The sequence below is a fragment of the Lynx canadensis genome, chromosome X (genome assembly GCF_007474595.2).
Source record: "Lynx canadensis isolate LIC74 chromosome X, mLynCan4.pri.v2, whole genome shotgun sequence".
In the NCBI taxonomy this organism is placed as follows: Eukaryota; Metazoa; Chordata; class Mammalia; order Carnivora; family Felidae; genus Lynx; species Lynx canadensis.
This window is the reverse complement of record NC_044321.2, coordinates 79,559,840-79,580,488: the sequence shown is the minus strand read 5'-3', so window position 1 is coordinate 79,580,488 and position 20,649 is coordinate 79,559,840. Positions and strand designations below refer to the sequence as shown.

General features: G+C 37.1%; 1 pseudogene; it reads left to right on the top strand.

Moving 5' to 3' along the window:
* Positions 1-2,110: 2,110 nt before the first annotated feature.
* The window catches only part of LOC115506830, a 42,954-nt pseudogene continuing 24,415 nt past the window's right edge, over positions 2,111-20,649 (top strand).

Sequence of the window (20,649 nt, the reverse complement as noted above, 5' to 3'; positions counted from 1 at the left end):
ACAGAGCCCATGGTGGATACCTATATCCAGGAACAGGTAGATTGTGGTATGATATGGAATGTGATGTAGGAAGACAGAAAGCAAATAGGAGACCCAGCCAGAAGCATCCAGAGGCAGCTGCTCTGTTCATTTCCCTATGCCCTGGAACACTCTGCTTAGGGATAGCTGGGGCTATGGAATTAGTGTGGGTTTAGGTCTGTGAAAAGGCATTTCCTGTGCATTGCTTCTTTCCTTTCCATTATGCATAAAGGTATCAAGTTCATGGACACCTCCAACAAGATGCACTTCTTACAAGGGTTCCTGGTGGAGTGGGGGGTGGGCCCCCCTTCCTGTCCCCTTTCAGGGCCTAGGAACCTCTGTGGGGAAGGAGTCCCAGAAGCATCTGCAAGTGTCCAAAAGGAGCAGCCATGATGATGCCCTTTTCCATCCCTCATCTCCAGCCAGTTTGTGTGCCTTCACTCCAAATACCTCTAGATCCCGTGTTACTCTTTGCTCCCAATACTTTGTCCCAGAACTCATCTCTGACTGATCAGATACCCTTAACCCTGGGATCCCTGCCTGTGGTCTCTAACCCCAAAGTACTGCATGACTGCTGATCTTCCTAAATTTGGATTCTATTGATCTTATTTGACTGCTCATAAATCCTTAATGGCATCATGCCCTTAATGATCCCAGAATTCCCCTCTATTTATGGTTCCTTGTCATCTCACTGTCTTGTAACCCCTGTGCTGGAAAAACAGTGGTTAGATGTTAGCCCTTCACCCTCTCAGTGGCCATATACAAAAGCAGAAACCTCACACCTAGAGCAGACAAGGTTAGACACTGTCCCCACTCCTTTAAAATAAAATAAAGTGGGAACAAGTGAAGCCTGGCTGTTCTTAGCATCCTAGCCTGCATCTGAAAAGGTGGTGAGGTAAAGGTAGGAGGACACACCTCTAACCAAGTATCTCCTAGGTCAGGCAAGGCTTTGATCTCACCCGGACTTTCTGGAAGATCATGTATTATCAAAAAGAAGCAAATACATAATAATCATACAATTGCTCCTAAACCAGGATGGTCTCAGCCCCCTGGAGTGTCCAGTCAGTTATTTCTGAGCCATGTCTGCTCACCTGGGAGCCCCCAGTCTTCACCAGTCAGATTGGACTCCCCGTCCCCTCCCTTCCAACCAGCCCCCATTAGTCCTGCCCACTGTGCCAGGCCCAGCTCGTCTTTGGGGAATCTCTGACGATTCCAGTGAGCTCTTCCTCCTCTTTATACATTAAGGAGGTTCTACAGAGGTTACCTCCACAAAGACCTGGACCATGTGGAACCATTACCATGACCTCTGCAACCCCTGGGCACTGGAGGTGTGAGGAGTGACATATGCTCAGTGAACACCCATGTGATAGTGTAGGGCATGCAGGGGAAGGAACTTACCCTGGGATGGCTCAGGCACTGAGATCCAGGAAGAGCTGCTGACCCGCATTCCAGTGTCCTTTCCAGCTGATCCCCAGTCACCTCTTCCTGGGCGTCAAGATGTTCACAGACACCCAGGTCATGGGCAGTCCTGATGCGAACATAGAGAGTAACAACTGAGGATAGGAAAAACATAATTGTTCCATGAGAAACAATTGAGAAAAAGAAACAATGAGAGAAAAAGTACTTTGCGCCGGCACATCTCCATTACACTGCATGTCACAGAGATGGCACTGAAATACCTATGTCAAATGGATGGGTATGTGCGGTTCCCTTCTTCTTACAGTTGCAAATATTTACTAAAACATGATAATGCTATTTAGGTTGAGAGAGAACATCCTTTTTAAAGATCAGAGTAGTTGGGATGGGAAGGAAGCAAACATTGGTATTGTGGGTGATGCACCAAATACCATGTTGAGGTCTTTACAAAGATTTCTTCTTGAATTCTTCACAACACTCCCGTGAGGTAGAGGTTAGAATTTCTTTTCAAACATCAAGAAGGAGAGGCTGAAAGAAGTTAAGTAGATTCTCCAGCCTCACTCAGCTGATAACAAATAAAACTATTATCATCTCCCCTGTTTGCCTAACTCCAGGGCCCATGTTTGTAACCAGAAATGCAATTTCCCCCTTAGATGCATGATATAGGCAAATAGAAATGACAGGTGCCACTGGTGAATGTACGGCCGCTCTGGAGAGCAATATGGCAACACCTAGGAGGTATGTAGTAAAGCTGAGTGTGATCCTACATAATAATCCAACAATTGCACAACCTTCATACACAATGTGAAAAAGTAGTTGACATGTGAGCACCAGGAAACAAATAACAAGAATATTCTTTGCAAAACTGTCATAATAAATCTTTAGGGGGGAAATGCCCATTAATACGACACCAAAAAAATAGTATATTCATTGGAATCATATATAGATGTGAACATCAATAAAATATAACTACTGGAATCAGCACATAGAGCATCTCAAAAACATAAAGTGGTGTGACAATAGTAGGGAATACAAGGACACTTACATTATGAGATCCTTTCTGATTCAAAGGGTGCAGTCATTGGTAATGAGAATATTAAGAAAACTAGGAAAATCATAAAACCCAATTTTAATAGAGTGTTTACCTCTGAGGAAGGGAAAGTACAATCAGAGAAGAGTAGACAATGGTATTCCAATGTAATTAGAGTACAAATTTCCCTCTTAAAGTGCCTTAGCTGCATTCCATACGTTTTGGTATGCTGTGCTTTTATCATTCATCTCAAAGTACACATAGAACATCCTCCAGAGTAGACCATATGTTAGGTCACAACAAAACCTCAAAAACTTTAAAAAGACCAAAAGCATACCAAGTATCTTCTATGATCACAATGACATGAAACAAGAAATCAATAACATGATGAAAACTAGAAAGTTCATAAATAGGTGGAAATTAAGCAATGTCCTCTTAAAATACCAATGGATAAAAAAAATTGCAAGATAAATTAGAAAATACTTTGAAACAAATGAAAATTAAAACACAACATACCACGATAACTTATGAGGTGAAGTGAAAACAGTGCCCAGAAGGAAATTTATAGCTACAAATGTTTACATTAAAAAAGAAAAAATTTTCAAATCAGTAACCTACATTTACACCTTAAGGAAACATAAAAAAGAGCAAACTAAACCAAAACATGTTAGAGGAAAGAAATAGTAAATATTAGAACAGAAATAAGTGAATAGAGAATAAAAAAACAACAGAATTGACAAAACCAAAAATCAGTTCCTTTAAAAAATCAATAAATTGGGGCGCCTGGGTGGCGCAGTCGGTTAAGCGTCCGACTTCAGCCAGGTCACGATCTCGCGGTCCGGGAGTTCGAGCCCCGCGTCGGGCTCTGGGCTGATGGCTCAGAGCCTGGAGCCTGTTTCCGATTCTGTGTCTCCCTCTCTCTCTGCCCCTCCCCCGTTCATGCTCTGTCTCTCTCTGTCCCAAAAATAAATAAACGTTGAAAAAAAAAATTAAAAAAAAAAAATCAATAAATTGACAAAGCTTTTGTTATAATGGCAAAAATAGAAGCTTTGAATAACTGAAATCAATAATGAAAGTGGGGGCATTACTACTGACCTTCCAAAAATAAAAAAAGTATTATAAGACAATACTATGAACAATGATAAGCAAACAAGTTATATAATCTAAGTTAAATGGACAAAGTCCTAGAAAAACACAAAAGACCATAAATGACTCAAAAAGAAAAGAAAATCTCAGCAGACCTATAAGAAGTAAATAAATTGAATCAGTAATCAAAAACTTTTCCAACAAAGAAAAGCCCAGGATCAGATAATTTCATGAATAATTATTACCAAACATTTAAGGAATCAACACCAATCCTTCCCAAACTTTTCCAAAAAATAGAATAAAAGGGAATATTTCCTAACTTTTTCTATAAAGTCAGTTTTCCTCTGACACCACAAGAAAAATATAGGCCAATATCCCTTATTAATAAAAATGCAGAAACCCTGAATGAAACAGTAACAAACTGAATCCAACAACATGGTAAATGGATTACACACCATTATCAAGTAAGATCTATCCCATGAGTGAAACATAGTTCAACACAAGAAAATCAATAAATGTACTATACCACATTAATAGAAAAAAGGGAAAAAAAAACCACAATCATCTCAACTGAGTCAGAAAAAGCATTTGACAAATGGAACACCCATTTAAGATAAAAGCACTCAGAAAACTCAGAATAGAAGGGCACTTCCCCAACATGATAAAGGACATTTATTTGGAAAAAAAAAAAAAAAAACAAACAAACTCAAAGCTAACATTATACTCAATTGTGAGCAACAGAAAACTCTCGCCCTAAGATCAGTAACATGACAAGGATCCCCTTTTTCACTACTATTCACCATAGTACTGAAAATTCTAGTCAGAGCAATTAGGCAAACAGAGAAATAAAAGACATCTAAATTGGAAAGGAAAACTTAAAACTATTTCTACTGACAGTTGACATGATCCTATATACAGAAAATCCCTAAGAATCCACAAAAATCTACTATAACTAACAAACATATTCAACAAATTTGCAGGGTATAAGATCAACACACAAAAATCAGTTGTATTTCTATACATGAGCAATGAACAATTTGAAGAGTAAATTAAGAAAACAATTTCATTTGTAGTAGATTTCAAAGGAATAAATAGAAACAAATTTAACCAAGGAGGTGAAATATATGTACCATGAAAACTACAAAATATTGTTGAGAAAATTAAAGAAGCCCTAAATAAATGGAAAGATATGTTCATGGTTAGAGAACATAATATTGTTAAGATAGTAATATTCTTCAAAGCAGTCTTCAGATTTGACACAATCCCAAAAGATATAAAAGCATAAGTCCACACAAAAACTTGAACACAAATGTAAATAGCTGCATTGTTTATAATAGAAGAAAAGTGGGAAAAAAACAAATGGATAGCAAAATGTAGTATATTCATTCAATAGGATATTATTTGGCAATTAAACATGAAGTACTATTGGGGCGCCTAGGTGACTCAGTCGGTTAAGCGTTGGACTTCGGCTCAGGTAATGATCTTGTGGTTCATGGGTTCAAGCCCCACATAGGGGTCTGTGCTGACAGCTCAGAGCCTGGAGCCTGTTTCAGATTCTGTATCTCCCCCCTCTCTCTGCCCCTCTCCCACTCACGCTCTGTCTGTATCCCTCAAAAAAAAAATGAATAAATATCAAAAAAAAAAAAACTTTTTTAAATGAAATACTATTATACTCTACAACATGGATGAATCTAAAATTAATATAGCTTAGTGAAATAAGCCAGACCCCTGTCCAAAAAAGAATATTTACTATATGATTCCATTTCTATGACATTCTGGAAAATATTAAACTATGGACACGAAAATCCGATCATAGATTGTCAGAGAATTGGTGGAAGGGAAGAGGAGATTGAACTTTATCAGATGATAGGAATGTTTATATCTCCATTTTGGTTGATGGATGCCAACCAACTGTACGCATTTGTCAAAGTTATACGCCTAAACACCTAAAAAGAGTCAGAGGGCCTATATGTAAAGTTTACCTCAATAACTTAAGTTGAAAAAAGTAAACCACATTTAAGACCACTTCTGAGTTAAAGAGGCTGGTAGAACACTTAGAGAAGAACACTTGTAGAAACCACAGGAAACATTTAAAGACAATTAAGAGGGGCGCCTGGGTGGCGCAGTCGGTTAAGCGTCCGACTTCAGCCAGGTCATGATCTCGTGGTCCGTGAGTTCGAGCCCCGCGTCAGGCTCTGGGCTGATGGCTCAGAGCCTGGAGCCTGCTTCTGATTCTGTGTCTCCCTCTCTCTCTGCCCCTCCCCCGTTCATGCTCTGTCTCTCTGTCTCAAAAATAAATAAACGTTGAAAAAAAAATTAAAAAAAAAAGACAATTAAGACAGCAATTTTTAACATTTGGTTATTTTTGTTCCCCTCTATGCAAAATTTCTGGTTTTAAAATAAAATAAGCAAATTATTTTATTTTATTTTTTTATGTTTATTCATTTTTGAAAGACAGAGAGAGACAGAACACAAGCAGGGGTGGGGCAGAGAGAGAGGGGGACACAGAATCAGAAGCAGGCTCCAGGCTCTGAGCTGTCAGCACAGAGCCCGACGCGGGGCTCGAACTCACGAACTGCGAGATCATGACCTGAGCCGAAGTCCTGACGCTCAACCGACTGAGCCACCCAGGCGCCCCATGAGCAAATTATTTTTAAAATTTAATGATAATAGCTAAAATAATAGTAAGTTAATGTATAATTTCCAGAGGAGTAGAATTAAACCAAGGATTTTAGAGGAAGAAAAGCCTAAAAGAATCCATAAGATTGCAAGAAAGTCGAAAAGAAGAAAAGCATAGAAAAAGCAGGAGAATAGAAAGGACAAAATAAAAAGAAATCCAAATATACAAGAAATCATCCTAAATATAAATAAACAAACCCAGCCATTAAAAAACAGTACTTGGTTGATTTGCAAAAGACACCTAAAATATAATGGCACAGAAAGGAAAAAATAATTCCAGATATAAGGAGTTAACGAGATTTACTACTAAATAACAGCATCAAAATGTTGAAAGTAAAAGGACAGAAAAGATATGTCAGGCAAATACTGAACAAAGAAACCTGATGTAGCTATATTATTGCCAGAAAAAAATAGTCTGTAAGGCAAAAAGCATTATTAAGTATAATGAGGGTCAGTACAGAATGATGAAAGGTATAATTCTCCCAGACGGTATCACAGTTATATGTTTTTATGCTTCCTGATAACACAGCTACAAAACCTACAAAGCAAAAATTGACAAATTACAAAGAGAAATTGACAAATCTACCATTATAGTGAGAGTTCTGAACATTCCTCTCTCATTAATTGATATATCAAGCAGACAAAAATCAGTAAAAATATAGAAGACTTGAAAAATAAAATTAACATTTGATCTGATGGACATAGGATTCTGCACCACAATTAGAGAAATCAAATTCTTCTCAAGCATTTTGTAAATGAAACATTTATAAAAATTGACATTATACTAGTCCATAAAATAAGTCTCAAAAAATGTATAAGCTGATTCTAAAGTACATTAGGAAGAACAAAAGTGCCAGGAATAGCCAAGATAATTCTGAAGCCAGAAAGATAGGAAACTTACCCTACCAGACACCATGACACATTAGAAATCTATACTAATTAAGATAGTGTGGGGGAGGCTGGGTGGCTCAGTAGGTTAAACATACGACTTCGGCTCAGGTCATGATCTTGCCTACTTCACCGTTGTGAGTTCAAGTCCTGCGTTGGGCTCTGTGCTGTCAGCTAATTATGGCAACCCTATAAATAAACCATTGGAGACTCTGAGAGAGCTTAGAAGTAGAACCATACACATATGGGACTTCACCCTATTACAGAGGTAGCAGATCAGGTCAGTGGGAAGAGATGTTATTCACTATATGGTATTGGGACAATTGTTTATTTATATGTAAAAAAAATACAATAAAATTGCTTCTGTATCTCACACCAATAAAAATTCAGTCCCAGGTGGATTAAAGATTAAATGTAAAAAAAAAAAGTCTTGAAACACATAGAGATAAATATAGGAATTAACTTTTTGACATTTGAGTAGGAAAACTTTCTAAAGCAAGACACGAGAAGAACAAACCATAAAGCAAATGACAGATAATTAAATTACAATGAAATATAAAACTCTTGTGTATCAAAATATGCATTTTATATTTTTTCAAAACATGCATTTTATTTTTTAAGTTCATTTATATATTTTGAGAGACAGAGAGAGAGCACAAGCAAGGAAGGGGCAGGGAGAGAGAGAATCCCAAGCAGGCTCCACACTGCCTGCATAGAGTCCAATGTGGTGCTTGGACCCATGAACCTGAGGCGAAATCAAGAGTCGGACACTTAACCGACTGAGCCACCCAGGTGCCCCTCAAAAAATGCATTTTAAAACACATGAAAAGGCAGACCTCATACTATAAAAATATATTTTCAACAAATATAATGAACAAAGGATTAGTATCTAGAATTCATGAAGAATATGTAATGTATTATATGAATCAGTAAGAAAAAGACGCCACACAGTCTATGAAAGGTTCTAGAAGATGCAAATATCTTGACTGCTTCCAGTTTTTGGTGGCCTCTGCTATTCATCCTGTAGGTCTGGTCAGGGATGGACTTCTAGAAGCCCCTTAGACTGAAGAGGGATGGAATGTGAAGCAGTGTGAAATTGCTTTTTCTGTATGGTTGCTATGAGTGATAGAAATGCCTTCATATGGGTCAGAGGCAACACGATGCCTCACTTTTCTCTTGTAAGCAAGAAATAGTTTTCCAGAGTTATTGTAAAAACAGAATCAGCCAAATGCTTTTGTCTGAAGGGCCTGAAGCAGGTACAAGCATTATATAACAAAGTCTTGGTAAGTAATGGATACTTTCAGATTTTACTTTATATGCTCATTTATTTTTTGAATTGTTAAAGGCACATATGGTGAACAATATTATTTTATAATCCACACAATATAAACATTAAAAATATCCTTATTTTGAATTTTGAAGCTCTCCCATTTGTCTTTCTCCTGGAATAGTCTGCTCCCTACTCCTTTCTGAGAGTATATTTCATGACATGTCTCACTTTAACACATTTTTAAGAGAAGAAAAACATGGTGTCCCATGTCTATGCACATTGGGAATTTTAAATTTTATTTACAAACAATAATAATTAATCTTATGTGTCATTTATGTAAGGTGGTACTTAGCAGTCCAGAGTAATCAGGAGATACAGAAACAGGAAACAATAATCTGTAATTTTACTTTACACATGTGTATATTGATAACGTTTAACAGGATAATATTTTTATTATTAAAATGATGGTATTAAGAGGAAATGAAAGTGAAAATTTTATTAAAGTTTAAACTTTTGAATGGCCTTGCTTGCATCTTCCTTCAGCTTTCTTTTTTTCAACTAGAATTTTAAATCCCAACCAAATTTTAGATAATAAAACGTGAATGGGTTAAAGTGATCCTGATGACTGAATCCATCTTTTTAATACCTACAGCTGACAAAAATATGGCACACAGATGTGCAGTAACTTGCCCAAGGTTATAGAACTACTATGCAGGAGGGAAAGGACTAGTACCTAGCTATCAGAAAGGAATACAAATATTTCTACTGTACCACACAATAAGACAACAAGAGGAGAAAACAATACCTGATTTATACCAGTCTTATTTACCACTAAGGTTTTGTATTATGCCAAGAACATAGTCCCTTGGTCCTTCTTCCTCAACCATAGGGTAAACCCCTGCAATATATAACTCTGTGAAGATTGTCCTGTAAGAAAAAAATTCCCTGCAAAATGGGTCAATGTGCATAAACCCGTTTTTAACTTATTGGGTGACTGTGAGGAAAGATGTCTCACTCATTGTCTATGGGAATGGAAATCAGTAAGTAGTGAACGTTTTAAATCTGCATTTGGTAATGCCATATGCCTTGGATGAAAATTTTTGCTCTCAAGAATTTATCCTATGGAGAATCTTACACAATTTCTAAAAATATATGCACAATCACCATGATTGTATCATTGTTTCAAATAGGAAATTCTTGAAACAAGTTTTGCTGTAAGATAAATTCCACAGAGCAAAATGGCTGGATCAAGGCTTCTCAGGATATATAATAATATTTAATTACAAAGAAGAAAGTAAGAATTACTTGAAAAAATAATAATCACCATTAATTGTTCTGCCACTAGTCAGAAATAACTATCTCTTTATTTTCTATTACTAGTATGTATAATATTTATGGAAATAATTACCAAGGGGGAGTGCCTACTATGACACTGCTTGACAGATAACATACATAATTTTTCAAGATTATTATCAGTACATTTAAAGATGAGGTAACTGAGTTTCAGAGGGGTTGAAGGAACTTGCAGGAGTAAGTAGCAAAGCTACAATGAGATCCCAACTGTATTACAGAATAAAATATAGCACATTAATCTATATTTGATATTCCATCAAATTACTTCAGTAACCCTGTGAAGAAAGAATTACTTTACTCCTTTTCAGAATGAGAAACTGAAGCTGAGAGGGGTTAAGTATCTTACCTTTGGGTCACTTTTTTTTTTTTTTTTTTTTTTTTTTATGAAGTTTATTGACAAATTGGTTTCCATACAACACCCAGTGCTCATCCCAAAAGGTGCCCTCCTCAATACCCATCACCCACCCGCCCCTCCCTCCCACCCCCCATCAACCCTCAGTTTGTTCTCAGTTTTTAACAGTCTCTTATGCTTTGGCTCTCTCCCACTCTAACGTCCTTTTTTTTTTTTTTTTTTTTTTTCCTTCCCCTCCCCCATGGGTTCCTGTTAAGTTTCTCAGGATCCACATAAGAGTGAAACCATATGGTATCTGTACAAACATATGGCCAACTCATCTTTGACAAAGCAGGAAAGAACATCCAATGGAAAAAAGACAGCCTCTTTAACAAATTGGGTCACTTTTTAATAATGCACAGAACTCTGATAAGAACACAGTGTGGGTGACCACAAAGCCTTTTCTCTTTTCAACTCATCACACTGCCTTGTGTTCTTTAACTATAAAAGGATTCACAAGCTTTGGTTCTGACTATAAAAGTAATTGGTGTTGGGGCACCTGGGTGGCTTAGTCGGTTGAGCCTCCCACTTCGGCTCAGGTCATAATGTTGTAGTTCATGAGTTCAAACCCCACATCGGGCTCGCTGCTGTCAGTGCAGAGCCTGCTTCATATCCTATGTCCCCCTCTCTCTGCCCCTTCCCCACTTGTGCTCTCTCAAAAACAAAACATAAAAAAAGTAATTCATGTTCATTTAGGATATTACCAAAAGCACAGGCAAATATTTAAAGATATAAATAACCTCCAATCTCACTCTCATTGATAAATAGTGTTCATGGTTTGTTGCATCCACAGGCAGCCAGAAACATCCACATGTATGCACATACATATCAGCTGTACATACATTTTACGTTACTGGAGTCACACCGGATTGATACATGGTATTGTGTACTAATTTTTGACCTTTACATTATATCATATGGTGTGAGGATAAGGTCCCCATTTCCTTTGTAATAATTTACCAATGATCCAGCACCAATTCTTATTGACTATAAATTCTCAAGCAATTGGAAACGCCACATTTATCAAATACTCAATGTTTCTGTGAACTTGGTTCTACTGATTATTTTTCTATTCTGACTCATTAATATATATGTAAATTCTTTTTTTAATGTTTATTTATTTTTGAGAGAGAGAGAGAGAGAGAGAGAGAGAGAGGAGCGGGCAGAGAAAGAAGGAGACATAGAATCCGAAGCAGGCTCCAGGCTCTGAGCTGTCATCACAGAGTCTAATGTTCAAACCCATGAACAGCGAGATCATGACCTGAGCCAAAGTTGGACGATTAATCAACTGAGCCACCCAAACACCCTTATATACATGTCAATTCTTGCACCAGGATTGAACTGGTTTAATATTGTATCTTTGTCGAAATTTGCCTTCCAAGTTAATACTTTACATCCCTTCCCAGCCACAATCCCTTTATCCTTCTTCTGATTGGCTTGAGAAAGCTAATAATAAAGGAACATAAAGATAGCATTTACTGAGCACTTAGTGCCAGACATTTCACTAAATGCTTTACATGTGTTTTTTCATTTTAATTTTCATTACAACTTAATATGTAGGTTGTTGCTGTTATAACAGCCATTTGAAAGATGTTTTTTAATGGGGCTCAAAGAAGTTAAGTAATTTGCCAAAGGTAATTCAACCACAAAATGGTAACGCCCACGAGCCAAACCCCTGACCATAGTCATATTGTGTGTGACTCCATATTACAGGTGAGGCCAGCACTGGGGAAATGACTCATCCAAGGTCCTGAAGTTCACTATCATACTTGGTTTGCCTGTACTGTATCCTCTTTCCAAGGCTTAGGGAAAACTGTTTCTTTGAAAGCAGCACTATCAACAATAGCCAAAGTATGGAAAGAGCCCAAATGTCCATCGATGGATGAATGGATAAAGAAAATGTGGTATATGTATACAATGGAGTATTACTCGGCAATCAAAAAGAATGAAATCTTGCCATTTGCAACTACATGGATGGAACTGGAGGGTATTATGCTAAGCAAAATTAGTCAGAGAAAGACAAAAATCATATGGCTTCACTCATATGATGACTTTAAGAGACAAAACAGATGAACATAAGGGAAGGGAAACAAAAATAATATAAAACAGGGAGGGGGACAAAACAGAAGAGACTCATAAATATGGAGAACAAACAGGGTTACTGGAGGGGTTATGGGAGGGGGGATGGGATAAACGGGTAAGGGACATTAAGGAATCTACTCCTGAAATCATTGTTGCACTATATGCTAACTAATTTGGATGTAAATTAAAAAAATAAAATTAAAAAAAATAAATACAATTAACCATATTGTTTTTAATAATAAAATCAATAAGATTTAAAAAAACTAGCATTACAAGAAAATAAAACAAAATATAAAATGGGAAGGAAAATCATTCCTATATACTACAGACATTGAGTTAATATTCATGATACAACTGAAGGTGACCATATGGCTTGATATGTTCCCAACTTATGTCTGTTGTTTAACAGTGCAACTTTCATTCTCAAAAGTGTCTCATTCAAACAATAAATTATATGGTCATCCTCAATACAAATAGCTAACTTTTTGGTCTAACTTTTTGATCAGTTATAGATGAATAAGGGGTAACTTGTAATTTTCATAAAAAGCAATATAAGGACACAACAAATCAATGAAAAGATAACCCAAACTCAATAATGAAAGAAATACAAACAAAAATCTTAATATTTCATAAGAAAAAAGAAAAGGTACAGATTAGAATGTTGACCCTTTTCTTTGTGCTGAATAATAGATATGTGTACCTGTATATTTATATTGTGCATATATATATATATATAGTGCATGTATTTGCACAAAAGTACTTACGTATGCTAGTACCATTATATTGGGATAAAAATATTTCTGGAATATATTAACACTCTATTAAGAATGTTTATCTTAGGAAGGCAAACAACAGTTTCATCTCTATACATTTCTCTATGATTTGATGTCCTTAATGTATATACCAATTTTGTCATCCAGAAAAGTAATTGATATACAATTTTCAAAGCACAAGAAACATTGTTATGATTTAGCTCATACAAATAATGTTATAGAACTATTCACTTAGAACGGCATTCACCTTTAAGCATAAAAAGCAGATTATACACTATGTACAATGTGATCCCATTTATTGTTGGTAATACACCTATGTGTATAAGTACATAGTACAAAGCAAATGTGTGTAAAAGATATGACCCAAAATACAAAATATACACATACGTATACACCACACACACACACACACACACAGATAAATACACTAGGTTACACACTCCCTCAGAGACACTCACACTGGCGGCTGTCTCTTCTGTGAGACAGGGATAGAACTTCCTGTCAAGAGCACAGAGAACTAAACAGTATCTGACGCTGCAGGAAGGCCTACCTGTGCCATTCAAGCCTCCAGCAAGCCCTGTTTGGTGGGTCAGACCAGAGGCCCCTCCCTCCCCAAATCCTTGCAGAGCCGCCTCCCAGATGTTGAAAGATGTAATTCTGACCCTGACCAGCAGGTGGCGATTACCTTTGTGGCAACTGAAAAGCATTGATTTCTGTAAGAAGAAACAATAATTGTTGTACTTTTTAATAACAGATTATGAAACAGTATGTACACTATGGTACAAAACATTTGAAAATTTTTATGGATATAAAAAAATTGAAATAGTGTATTCTTTGTTTTCCTGATGGCAACTCCCAAATCTGCACCTCTCGTTAATTTGTTCAATCAGGAAATATTTATTCAGAGAAACATCCTTTTATCTTAGCTGTGATACATTTCTATACAAAATTTCCTCACAGATACAGGAGTGCCTTTGTGGATTATCCGGCTAAATTTCATATTTAGCTCCTTCCTCTGCTTGTTGTCTATCTACTTGCCCCATCTTGCCAAACTGGGTTTTTGATCCATGGTTTTGTGGAACTTTGTGGTCACCTTTATTAGAAGGGTTTCCATTGAATATAGCTAAGACCTACAAAACCTTACTTAAGAGTCAGTTCAACGCAACTAGATTGGACAAAATATTTATTGAGATCTAATCATGGTCTAGAGCATAGTCAATTATCATTAAAGAGAAGGTTTCTATGCATCTCTTTCTGACACAACACAGTGGCAGATTTCTGGGAGAGATTTGGGCTTACCTCACCCCTGAAACGGTGACCTATGCAATTTAGAATTCCTGTTGTTCTTTATGCCCAATGTCCTCTCCTAAAAGAGAACTGTGTTTTCTATTTCAAGTCAGAGTTCCCTTCCCAAGGGCACAGGAAATTCTAGAGGGGAATGGAGGAAGGTGAAACCAAATAACATTATACATGCACTTCTTATGTTCCATGTGCTTTCCTGTCTTCTTACTTTACTTTCTAAATGTTAACATCAGAGAATACCTTAAAAGGCAAGACACTCAGAGGGGGAAAATTTTTTTTGGCTTGGCTTCTGGAGAGTCCAATTAAGTTGGGAGATCTTTCTGGTTCCTAACAGACCTAACCCAGGATCTCTGTGAAAACTTTGGGTAAATTCCTTCAAACTCTTTTGACCTCATTTATTTGAATTCCACTGCTTTTCAGTCATCCAGGATTGTGAAGGTTAAAAATGAGATGTATCTTATACTCAAATTTCCCAAATGTAAGGAACCAATATATTGTAGGTTAGAGCTAATTGCTGCCAAAGGCACAGGCCTTAGACTCATTACCATGAGTGCCATTCCAGCTTTAGGAGAAGAATGTGAAAATACTTTAAATCTCCATTAATTAAAGTTTTTGATTATCATTTTACTGCAAAATGGAACCCAGTTAAGCATTCATAGTTCACTCAAGTCCCCATCAAACTGAAGTATGTCCTTTGCTTTAAGAGATATCATCTAGCTCCCCTCTATCTTATCCATGGTGTCCTCTTCTAAACTAGAGGCCCCCTTTCTGTATTCAAGTGATAACACAGTAATGAGATACACCACTGTCACTTCTCAACAGCACCAGAATTAAAACTGCAGACCAGGTTTGTTCTTCACAATAGACCTCCATTCCTATAAAGTCATACACCTCTGCAACGAGATTATCATTGATCAAGACTTTGCAACTGACTGCACAAGCAGTTTATAATCCTCAAAAAAAATCAGAGTTACTATTTTATAGTCACAGCGAACACACTCAGGTTTTGTTTGATTTATTTCTTTTTTTTAATTTGTTAATGTTTATTTATTTTTGAGACAGAGAAAGACAGAGCATGAATGGGGGAGGGTCAGAGAGAGAGGGAGACACAGAATCTGAAACAGGCTCTGGACTCTGAGCTGTCAGCACAGAGCCCGACGTGGGGCTCCAACTCACAGACCGCGAGATCATGACCTGGGCTGATGTCGGACACTCAACCGACTGAGCCACCCAGGCGCCCCTGCTTGATTTATTTCTTAACTTTTTATCTAGTATAACCCCAACTCAAAGCCAAAAAATAATTTCTATATCCTTAACACTTCCAAATAAATATACCTTGTATTACTCTATATCCATATGATATTGTTATATAAAACAGAAGATTTATAGTTTCATTTTGTAATATTTTTCTTACTTTTAAAGGTTCGTTTTAGAAAGAGTTTCACTCCCAAAGTATTTAAGGGCATCTTTGCACACTGCTGCCATATAAAAAGAAAAAGAAGGCAGGGAAACAAAGGTAAATAATAGGCACAATGAAATAATAAATTATAGGACATAAAATAGAGAGTTCTTGACAATGACATCTAACTCATTTACTTTTACAAGTGATAAAATAGAGCACAGAGAAGTTCAATGACTTGCCCAAAATAAGACAGTTAGTGAATGAAAGAGAAAGGACTTGGACCTATGTATCAGAAAATACATATGCATTTTAATTTTGTTACACATTAACATAGTAAGAAAATAACCCCTGGTTTATAAATGTGAGATTTACAGCTGAGGCTCTGTGGTATACTCGAAGAAATGTGGAGCTGGCAGTCAAAAGGACACTTATTGTCATCTCTGTTTACCCACTTAGTAAATGTGTGGCCCCAAACAAAGTACTTCATTTTTTACTGCCCTAGTCTCCTGATCTGTGGAACGGAGATAAGAATTACTCACATCAGAGTTATGAGTGATGAATAAATTAGGTAAAACATACAATGGAGAAATCACAGTGCCACGCACATTGCAGATGCTCAGAGTTCTCTGGATTCCCTAATAGGCAAAAACAAAGCATCCACCTGAAATCCTGCCATGGACTATGGCACAGCCTGCCTAAAACAAGCCCTCCCTCTCATAGAGATACTCCATATTCTCCAGGTGTGGGATGGGCATTTGTACCATCCTGAGAGAATCTGTCCCCTTAAATGGTGTGCCCTAGGTGCCTCACTTCCCTCATTTCCCTCACCTTTGTCCTGGCCCTGGTTGAGAGGAATACTTATAGCAATAATGGCTAAAATTAACTGAGCACTCAACTATGTGCTAGTCACTATGCTAAGATGGTTCCATGTGTTACCTATTTAATTCTTCCCTACCACCATGTAGAATAGGTAGCACTATTATGCCCTGTGTAGAGAAAAACAGAGGCTTAGAAAATTAAGTTATTGTACAAGATCAATCAGTTATTGGCAAAGTTATGGTGGTGGACTGTGTGTATTCAAAATCCAGGTTATTAACAATTTACAGATAGGATTATTTTGTTATGAAAATGAAATTGAAAGAAGATAAGTGACATGAACATAATAACCGCAACTCAATCACCTGATCCTCAATGCAAATATCTCTCAAACAGACCAGCTATTATGCTTTGTTCTCATGTAGCATCTTGTCTTTCCAGGACTCAATGAAAAACTTCTCTAAAAGTAATGTGGAAAGTGAAACAACACAAAAGGGTTTGATTATTTTCTTAGTGTGTCATCTGTATCACACATATATGGTAACTAATGCAACAATCCTTTGTATTGACAATTGTAGGGCTAAAATGTGCACATTATGCTAAGACAACTAAGTAAAGAGTCACATGAATTAGCTGCTTCCTGAGGGTTCAGGCAGAAGTATTGGTGTTGCAATTTGGGAAGGTGAAATAAGGACAGTGAACGTGACATTTATATAGTTTCTACTCTATGGGGTAAACATTATATTTCATCTTTTTTATTCTTAATAACCACCATTCAAGGTAGCCAGAATTATTGCCATTAAACAGATGAAGACTATAACATTCATAGGTTAAGTAACTTGTCCCAAGTTTCCAGGTTACTTAGGCCCAAGATCTTTCCTAATTAACCAGAAGCCTCCTAGACCTTGAATCTAATTATTTAGGGAATTGAATTTACCTAGAGATGATCAGGACAGTGAAGAATGCCCACCAGTGCATTTTCAAACACATGCTGTACTGCCTTATAAATCAAAACTTTTATAAATAATAATGGAGATTTATAAATACTTAAGAGGCAGAAATCTCACAGAGGAATACTACTGACAATAAAATATGAAAAAAATTCAACTATAATTAATTATAGAAATGAAAATAAGACAATATTTCAGAATATTATGGATATAATTTCAGAAAATTATGAATATATTCTGCAAAAGAATATTAAACTATATGTGTATCTATATAATCTGTTGATATATTTTAGTAAGTAATTAGCAAGGAAAAACACCTGGAAGAACACATAGCCTACAAGCAATAGTGGCTTTGTGGAGTGAGATAAGAGACATAGAGGTTAAATTTTGCCTTCAAATAATGTATTTCCATAATTGTTTCATTTTATTTCAATAACCACATATTGATCTCATAATGTGAAAAATAATTGTACTGATACTTCCAACACACACACAAAAAAACAACTGGTTTTAAACCGAATCACAAAATGATCATGAAAAAAAATCTGTATTGATATTGAAAAGTGCTCACAATATACTTTACAACTGGAAAAATATAATTATAAACTATACAGTTACAATATACTTTACAATTGGAAAAAATCTAATTATAAACTGTACAGTAAGAGCCTATTATTTCAAGGGACACCTGGGTGGCTTAGTCAGTTAAGCATCTGATTCTCGACTTGGGCTGAGGTCATGATCTCACAGTTCATCTGTTCAAGCCCTACTTCGGGCTCTGTGCTGACAGCATGCGGAGCCTGCTTGGGATTCTCTCTTCCTCTCTCTCTGCCCCTCCCCCCTCAAAATAAGTAAATAAACTTTTAAAAAGATCCTATTATTTCAAAATAAAACAATATACGTGTAAAGTATGTTAAAATACATAGCCCCAAATATTTACACACAAATACATGCACACACACACACACACACATACACATCGCCTTCTTTATTTTGTTTTAATTCCAGTTAGTTAACATACAGTATTATGTTAGTTTCACGTGTACAATATAGTGATTCAACAATTCCATACATCTCCCAGTGCTCATCACAAGTGTACTGCTTAATCCCCATCACCTACTTCACCCATCTCCTTAACAACTTCCTCTCTGGTAACCATCAGTTTGTTCTCCATAATTAAAAGTCTGTTTCTTGATTTGCCTCTCTTTTTTTTTTCTTTGCTCGTTTGTTTTGTTTCTTAAATGCCACATATGAGTAAAATCATATGGTATTTGTCTTTCTCTGACTTACTTATTTGCTTATGATTATACTCTCTAGCTCCATCCATTTTGTTGCAAATGGCAAGATTTCATTCTTTTTTATGGCTGAATAATATTCCAATAGATAGACGATAGATAGATAGATAGATAGATAGATAGATAGATGATAGACACTTGGGCTGCTTCCATAATTTGGCTATTGTAAATAATACTTCAATAAGCATCGGTGTGCATGTATCCCTTTGAATTAATATTTTTGAATTTTGGGGGTAAACACACAGGAATGTGATAACTGGATCACGGGGTACTTCTATTTTTAACATTTTGAGGAAACTCCATACTATTTTCCCAGTGGGTGCACCAGTTTGCATTCCAACCAATAGTGCAAGAGGGTTCCTTTTTCTCCTCATCCTCGCCAACACCTGTTGTTTCTTCTGTTGTTTATTTTAGTCATTCTAACAGGTGTGAGGTGATATCTCACTGTAGTTTTGATTTGCATTTCTCTGATGATAAGTGATGTTGAGTATCTTTTCATGTGTCTATTGGCCATCTGGATTTCTTCTTTGGAAAAAAAATGTCTCTTTGTGTCTTCCACTCATTTTTTAATTGGATTATTTGTTTTTTGGGTGTTGAATTGTAAAAGTTCGTCATATCTTTTAAACACTAGCCTGTTATTGAATATGTCACTTGCAATATATTTTCCCATTCAATAGGTTGCCTTTTAGTTTTGTTGATTGCTTCCTTTGCTGGACAAAAACTTTTAATTTTGATGTAGTCCCAACCATTTATTTTTGCTTTTATTTCCCTTGCCTCAGGAGACATATCTAGAAAAATGATGCTATGGCTGATGTCAGAGACATTACTGCCTGTGCTCTCTTCTAAGATATTTATGGTTTCAGGTCTTACATTTAAGTATTTAATCCATTTGGAGTTTATTTTTATGTATGGTGTAAGAAAGTCTTCCAGTTTCATTCTTTTGCATGTAGCTGACTAGTTTTAACAACACAATTTGTTTAAGAGACTATCTTTTTCCCAAATCATTTCTTTCTTGCTTCATCAAAGATTACTTGACCATATAATTGTGAGTATATTGCTGGGTTTTATATTCTGTTCCATTGATCTATGTGTTTGTGTTTGTGCCAGTACTATATTGTTTGATGACTACAGCCTTGTAATATAACTTGAAGTCTGGAATTGTGATACCTCTAGCTTTGTTCTTCTTTTTCAAAATTGCTTTGGCTATTCGGAGTCTTTTGTGGTTCCATATAAATTTTAGAATTTTTGGAGTGAAGGGAAGATGGCGGCGTAGGAGGACGCTGGGCTCACCGCGCGTCCTGCTGATCACTTAGATTCCACCTACACCTGCCTAAATAACCCAGAAAACCGCCAGAGGATTAGCAGAACGGAGTCACCAGACCCAAGTGCAGACAAGAGGCCCACAGAAGAGGGTAGGAAGAGCGGCGAGGCAGTGCGCCCTCCACGGACTGGCGGGAGGGAGCCGGGGCGGAGGGGCGGCTCGCCAGCCAAGCAGAGCCCCCGAGTCCGGCTTGCAAAAGCGGAGGGGACTGACGGACTGTGTTCTGACAGCAAGCGCGACGTAGCGTCTGGGAGGTCATAAGTTAACAGCTCTGCTCGGAAAGCGGGAAGGCTGGAGGACAAAGGGAGGGAGAGCTGCGGAGCCCCCAGAAGACAGAGCTCAGTTTGGTGGGGAACAAAGGCACTCGCCAGCACCATCTCCCCCGCCCATCCCCCAGCAAAAATCCCAAAGGGAACCGGTTCCTGCCAGGGAAATTGCTCGCTCTGTGCAAACACCAACTCTGTGCTTCTGCAGAGCCAAACCTCCGGCAGCGGATCTGACTCCCTCCGGCTGCCACAGGGCCCCTCCTGAAGTGGATCACCTAAGGAGAAGCTAGCTAAGCCTGCCCCACCTGCCG